The sequence below is a fragment of the Corvus brachyrhynchos genome, unplaced genomic scaffold (genome assembly GCF_000691975.1).
Source record: "Corvus brachyrhynchos isolate BGI_N302 unplaced genomic scaffold, ASM69197v1 scaffold162, whole genome shotgun sequence".
Lineage (NCBI taxonomy): Eukaryota > Metazoa > Chordata > Aves > Passeriformes > Corvidae > Corvus > Corvus brachyrhynchos.
The window spans coordinates 6,582,793-6,589,991 of NW_008236696.1; the positions used below are offsets into that span (position 1 = coordinate 6,582,793).

At 47.5% G+C, this 7,199-nt stretch overlaps 1 long non-coding RNA gene across 1 annotated transcript; it reads left to right on the forward strand.

The window, feature by feature from the left end:
- The first annotated feature begins 4,172 nt into the window (after positions 1-4,172).
- LOC108444856 lies at positions 4,173-5,549 on the forward strand. Its single transcript, XR_001859554.1, has 2 exons — positions 4,173-4,452; positions 5,342-5,549. It is a non-coding gene; the product is annotated as an uncharacterized LOC108444856 (long non-coding RNA).
- The last annotated feature ends 1,650 nt before the right edge of the window (positions 5,550-7,199 follow it).

Consider the following 7,199-nt stretch of genomic DNA (forward strand, 5'->3'; position numbering starts at 1 on the left):
CTTAAAAAAACAAACAAACACCTTTTTTTTTTTTTTAACAGGAAACACTCTGCCTGAATAGAAACACAGAGAGCTAGAGTGAAGTAGCTGAAATAGGTGAATGGTTGGTAGCACAGTGTGCCAGGCTTGTCTGCTCTTAGTGTCTGTGTTGGGTGTCATGTAGGCACATAAATCCTTGGAATTCCTTAAGATTTATTTGGGTACCAGCAAACTGAGTGCATATCTAACTTTCCAGCAAAGTGAAGGATTATTAAGGACCAGGATCCCCTATAGATCACTCAGGAACATGAGGCTTGGCATAGGTTTCTATGCATAGTTTTTATTTTAGGTCCTCCTAGGACAAGTTCTAAAAGGTTAAAGTGAGGAAGATGTGGCTGCCTTGTCTCACACATTCCAGGAGTTAAACACCCTGAAGAAACCAAGCAGTGAATGTTTTGTGAGATACTCACCAGCCATCAGTGAGATGGAGATACCACCCCACGAGCAGCAGGCAGCTTCATGCAGACACACCGCTTCTGTCTCTCCGCTCCCGCCCCGCCTGCATTTGTTCCTCCTTTGCCTGATGGCACATCTCCCCCACACAACGGCATGTACAATCTAATCTCTACTGAAAGCTCTGCAGGGCAGGAACTCACACATTCAGATCCAAATAGGCTGCTCATGCCTTTTTAATTTCACTGGATCAGAATAACAACGGCAAGGAAATAAAGTAACAGCCAAAGAATCAAATCAGTACAGTGAAACAGGTCCTTTCCTTGTTTTATGAGTTACATCCACACCACCCCAACGGTAGCAGGAAATCCAGTTACAGCTGGCAAATCGTCTTCAATTAAACAACCCAAAAAGCTCTTGGCCACCATAGTGGGCATCACCCGGTGATGCCCACTATGGTGATGTCCACTATTCCTAAAGCCATGTGAACTAGACAATCCATGTGAAGCATCCCAGGGCTCAGAGGGTCTTCCCAGACCCTGTGCACCAGCTGAGGGTCTGGGAGGAGCAAGCCTGGGTTTGGTGCACTCCCACGCACATCTGCACCCTGGTCTGGCACCCTGCTGATCTCCGCAGCCATCAATCCTGCTGCCATCTGGATGACAGGTCTTGCACAAGCCCAGTGCCATTACTTAAGGCTGTGGCTGTTTACAACTTCCCGCCCAGCGCACACCCGCCATGTGTTAATCAGGATGGTTCACAGTCAGTCCTGGTGTAAACAAATGCAACTTCACCAGAAAACATGGAAGCCACACCTCTTTACTCCAGGTGTGCATTTTGGCCCTCTATCTGTTTCTCCATAGCGATTAGTGACTGGTACTTAAGACAATTTCTTAACAGGAGTTGGGATCGGTGGCTTATCTACTCATTAAGTTGGTAATATCATTAATTAAGGCTATGTCAACGGACATGATGCCACAGCAGATGGGTGTTATCAGTGGCAACAGCCTTCCAGGGTTTGGGCTTACAGTGTGCCTACCACGATGCAGCATTAGCATCCTGCCCAAGGTGGGGACCTGCCCTTTCCCCACACTGCCTTTGAGAGCCCTCCCCACAACAAACGCATTTTGAGGCAGGCTCCAGAAATCCCCTCGAAAGTCCCCGCTCTCTCTCTCACTGATCCCGTTCCCCAGCTGACAAACTGTCTGAGAGCAGGGAGCGAGCAGCAAACAGAGTTTTGGCAGGACAGGGCAGGGGCACAGGGGCTGTATCCACGGCCCTACTCACCCCAAGGGCAGCAGTCCCTGTGGTGTGTTTGGTCCCAGCTAATGCAGCTGCTCATTCAGCTGGCTGCATTTTTAACTGAGGAAATGAGCGCGCTACTGAGCAATGTGGTGGAAGATGTGGTGGACCCTGTGCCATGCTGTTAGCAGCAGGCCAGGATACTTAGAGTAAACAGGCTGTTGAGGCTAGAAGGAGTTGAGTGATCATAATGTTCCCTCTGGACTTAAACCATACATATCATGAGACCCATGAACCTGTGAATTTTGACACTCGGGAAGTGCATTTAGCCCATCCCACTCACATGATGCAACTCAATATAGAAGAAAAGCGTGAAGACCTTTTAAAAACTTTCTTCTTTCTCTCCTTGTACTTCAGGAGACATATAGTTAAGTCAAACACACCCTTGGGCCAAGTCCTGCCCTGGTTCTGTGCAGAAGTCCCAATATATCCCAAAGACTCAGTGCACTTTAAATATAAGTCAACAGTAGCATGTGCAGGCCAGAAGATATTTTACAAAGCGGTCCTTCAAATGAATATAATGTTAGTTGTTTTCCTCGGTTGTTTGAGGTCACTGTTCCCCTGCCCTTGTTAATAAAGATGTGATTAATGACTTTTGGCAAAGCTGCTGCCTGAAAGAGCCAATGCTTTAGGAAAAGCAAAACCAGTTTTCAGGTATTTTCTGTAAGGTTCATCTCAGAAACACACAAATACATTTCAAAGCATTTACAAAACACACTGACGCCTCCTTCGCCCCGTCTCCACCCCCCTGCAGACACATCACCATTCATAATGTGCATGATTCTATTCCATCTACCTGGAAGAAAGTGCTCACTGTGCCTTCAGCTGGAAAGGTTCCCCCTCGGCATGGCCGGGGCACGGGAGCCAGCCAGAGCACTCAGCACAGGGCTTCCTGGAGAGCCCGTGGTGCAGGAATGACTTTGGGATTGCTTTCCCTAGGCTGAGCAGGACCCAAAAGCCCTGACTGAGGCTCCCAAGTCCCTCCTTAAATAAATCACAGCAGTAGGGATAAGGAAATAAAAAAAAAGAAAATAATTTGTTTTCTCTTAGAGTGCTGGACTCATGGTTTGAAGCCTGTTTCTGCAAGCGGGGAGGCTCAGAAATACTGGTGGTTAAAAGCAAGACGGCAAAAAGTGAGGCTTTCACAGCTGGGCCCTGGGCACTGCAGCAGGGATTTGAGGAAAAGCACCAAAATTCAGGGTGGTTATGAGAAGGGCAGAACCAAAGATAGCAACCTAAGCTGTGCTGTCTCTGTCGAGGACTCACTTCTCTTAGGCAAGCCCCGTTTCTCACTAGGCTTTGACGTGGCTTATCTGTCCCAGTCAGGTGGTTTAAATCTTCACATTGGTGGGGTTTAATGTGCAACATGGGGGCCTGTTCTGCTTTGGAGGGGGCCACACAGGATCTCTGAGGGTAACTCCTGCATGGGGAGGGGGATAAGGACACTGATGCAGATGCAATAGGCCAGCACTGATGCCTGAAGGCTCATACATTGGGTATCAAATCTGTGCTGTGATCTAGCACCACAAGAATTAAGACCAAATTAGAGGTGTTAATGTCTTGTGCCAGGAGGGTGCAAGACCCTATCAACTCCTTAGTCTTCCACACTGACCCTTATCATGCTGGACCTGAGCACTGAGGATGGAGCTGATCTGCTCCAGGCAAGCACGGCTCGGGCCAGGGTTTGCTCTCAGCTTCCATGGCAGCTGGAAAGAGAGCTGGGGGCAGCTCTGTACCTCACTCTGCTTCAAGGGCCTTTGCAAGGAGACAGTTGTGCAGCTTTGCATGGGATGCCATGAAATGTGGCTGTACCTGCAGCATGCAGTGCTTGGCAGAACTGGTGTTTTTCCAGCTGCAGGAAGGTGTGCTGGGGAGACCCAATTTGGATGAGCCACTGACATTTTATAATCCAATGGAAAGAAAGGAGAGAGGGCTCCAAAAGGAGTTTGTCTCCAAAGCCAAAGCTAATCCTTTAAATTAGGAGGACAGTCAGGCTAAAGGCTTATACAGAAATTCCTATTGCTGTGACTCTCCTGCAGGCACAGAGGTGGCTTAAAGCACTGCTAAACTCCAGACAAGCAGGAGATGTGTCTGAGAGTGCCAGCCACTGGATTTCTGAACTGGCTCAGTCCAAGCAGATGGTGAACTGGCAGCACTAACAATAAGATCCCAATCCATACACTGAAGCTTCCCCAAAATTGCTGTGGGTGGCTCTAATTATAACCTGGATCCTACCGCCTCTCCTTTCTGTGAGTAGGAAGGAGCCGAGCTTTCTTGTTACTCTAGCTGCCCGCCCGTTACCAGGTCGAGATTGCTGGTGGGATAAGGGCCTTCCATTTGTTTGTAGCACTGATGTCCTACTTGGCAACACGTGCCTCATTCCTTCAACCCTACAAAGGGAAGAGCCCCGAGCAAAGCAGGTTTGCAGCTGGCTTAGCAACACGGCTGCTCTGCATTCCTGTAAATTTCCAGGTTCAAGTACAATTTTTTTCTCTTTGTTGCCAAGCCAAGTGGACATCTAGCTTCCCTCACACCACAGCTGAACCTTTGGGAAGGCTGATGGGATCTGAGAGGAGTGTCTCTGGAAGCAGGCAGCAGCCTGCAGGGAGTCAAGTGGTTCAGCGATGCACAAGAAGGTGACCAAGAGCTGCACCTTTTGCCCACCTCCAGACCTCCAAAGCAAAAGGAAAGCTTGCCCTTGAGGTTTGAGGTGAAGAGGTAAGTACAGGTATAGATCCAAGTCCCCAGGGCTAGTCTGATTTATTTGGCAGTCCAGACAGTCAATACTTTCAATCTTGGATGCAATGACTTTTCTTTTCAGCATGTGGCTCATTTTCAGATTCCCATTACTTTATTCCATGTGGGGTTGGTGTTTCTTCATTGTTTTCCCCCATGCATGATTGACATGAGCAGGAAGGAAATGTGGAAACTATAGAAAGTGTTCTCTGTGCTGAGGGAAGGTGCCTCATATTCTTCTGAACCTGAACCCATTGTTTAGTGCTGCACCCAAAGCACATCCTCTGCCTCGCTCTGGATGGACCAGGGCATCCTCACCCACATCCAGGCAATGGTTATCCAGCAAGCACAAAGAGCTGACCCCATTCCCACTGGAATCTGTGGGAGTTTTGCCTCTGATTTGATTGTGGGAGGAATCAGGCCCCTACTTATAGCATATAAATGGAAGGATTTGATTTGAGGCAGATGGATATCAAGTTGTTCTGAATTTTTCCCCTGATTTCATTAGTGAGGTGATTTGTGTTACCAGGAAAACTTGTTCTGAAGCTTGTCATTATTTACCTGAAACGCATCTGTGCTTTGAAGTAGGCTCTGGAAACACAAGCAGAATGAAATTGCCCATAAAGCAGAGGTGGAGTGCCTTTTTCCGAGGTTTGAGACTGTTGGGTTCCCTCTACACTGGAATGCAAAATTAATGCCCTAAATTTAAACACTCACTAAGCCTTTTTTTTTTTTTTTTTAAACATTCGTGACTTGAGAATGAATTCAGTCGTAAAATGAAATGCAACTGACACATTTGGCATGCAAAACAACCACTGTTTTTGCCAGGGGGTTTCACGTGCACGTGTGTATGTGTTTGTCTGTAAAACAGCTCTCGAGCCTCCATGGAAGATACTAATGATGGAAACATTGGCTTTGGCTGCCCAGAAGAAGTTAGCAACCACCTGTGGTCCTCAGTCCTGTTGTGGATCATCCATGTCCTGCTCAGAAGGATTAACTCAGCTGTATCCAGTTTCCAAAGATTTAACGTTGTACAAGATCACTGCAGTCCCAAACCATTAAATGAAATAATTTAACAACTCGATTTTTTTGGCTGGTAACTGACATGAGCTCAGACATGGTGTGCAGCTTTGTGTGTGCACCTTGCTTTGCTGCACTGTTTTCTTCCCAAATGAATGGTGTGATAAAAGTAGCAGCAGCAGCAGCTTGGTGCAGAGAGCCTAAAAAAAGGTGTTTGTTTCCATTGCAGTGCTTATCTCATTGTTCCTGCTACTCGTCCTGTTGACTGCCTGCTCAGGAAGGCCATGTTCTCACCAGCCAGGAGCTCCTGCCTGCTCCCCAGTGCTCTGCCACCAGCTCCCTAAATTCACACTTTTTCTCTCTAGTGTCCCCTTCTCCCTCTTTGTTGAAAGAGGTGGTTTTTTACTTCTCTCACAGGGATGTGGTGGGTACTTTTAAAACCTTTGAAAGCTGGTTGCAATTCCTCAGATGGCATCAGTGAAACTCACACCGGTGTAACTGGCTGGAGATACAGGGATGTTGGCTTAACAGCTTTCATGAATCTGGCTTTCGTCCTACATCTTCTGGCCATGGGAGGGTTAAGTGAAATTGCCTTGTATTCTGTACATGAATGAAAATGCCACCAAGCTCTGGTATGATAATATTTATATCTGAATCATTTCAGTCAGTCTTGGGATGAATGAGATCTCACAGAGACAGAGGTTTGCGTTCCACTTCACTGTTTTTCCCTGGTGTTGCTCTTTTTCCCAGAGAAGGCACACACAGGAGCAAACCCCCTGGGGCCCTGGGTGCTGCCAGCATTGCAGGCAGGGTCCTTGCCTCCCTCTCCTGCCTCCTGTGGCTGGGGAAGAGGAGCTGGTGTTGAAGGGCCAGAGATATGGGTCCCTGCGCTCGACTTCTGTGTTGTGTGGCTTCCTGAGAGCAAACATTGAATTACACAGCCCACTTTTGGTTGGCTTTTTTGTTGTTGTTTTTTTTTTTTTTTAAATTTGGCCGCCAGATCTGGAACTGAAACCATCAATTCATTTCACTGACAATCTCATTCTTAACTCAAGTCAGCAACAGCTACCTCAGCTAGCACCAGGGTTCTACCCACTGCATCAGCTGTCCCAGCTCCGATGGGAGCAAAGATTCATGTGTTGTGATGTGAGAGAGGGGTTTTTATTAAGAAAGCAGTGTGAGGAGCTTCCCTAGACACTCACTACAGATCTTTATGTCCTTCTTGGAGACACATTAATTAACCCTGCTGTCATCTGCTGAGGTGGAGCAGGGGAGGGATGGCAGTGGGAAACGTGGGGAAGGTCCACCTCAACAGATTTCCCATCCTGAGCCACAGCACCTGATCAGTGAATTGCTCCTGTAATCTCCAACCGTGTCAGTTTAAGATCTATTTCCCAGATCATGGGTCCATGTTACTCTCATTGCCATAACCCCATGTCACACTGGCTGTGTTGAGAGGATTGAACAAGAATGGGGATCCCAGCACGATGGCCATGGGAAGGAGCTCTGCTATGTGTTGGTCTTGCTGTGCTGTGTCAAATAGGGACAGAGCTTCCCCAAGCTCCAGAAACCCAAATTCTCAGTATCTGTTCTCATATCTTTCAGAGCTCAACCAAAGTCCACTGAGATCAATGGAGTTTTCACGCTGGTGACCATGAGTTTGGCATTCAGCTTCTTCAGATGAAAGTGCAAGGGACAGACAGGAAATT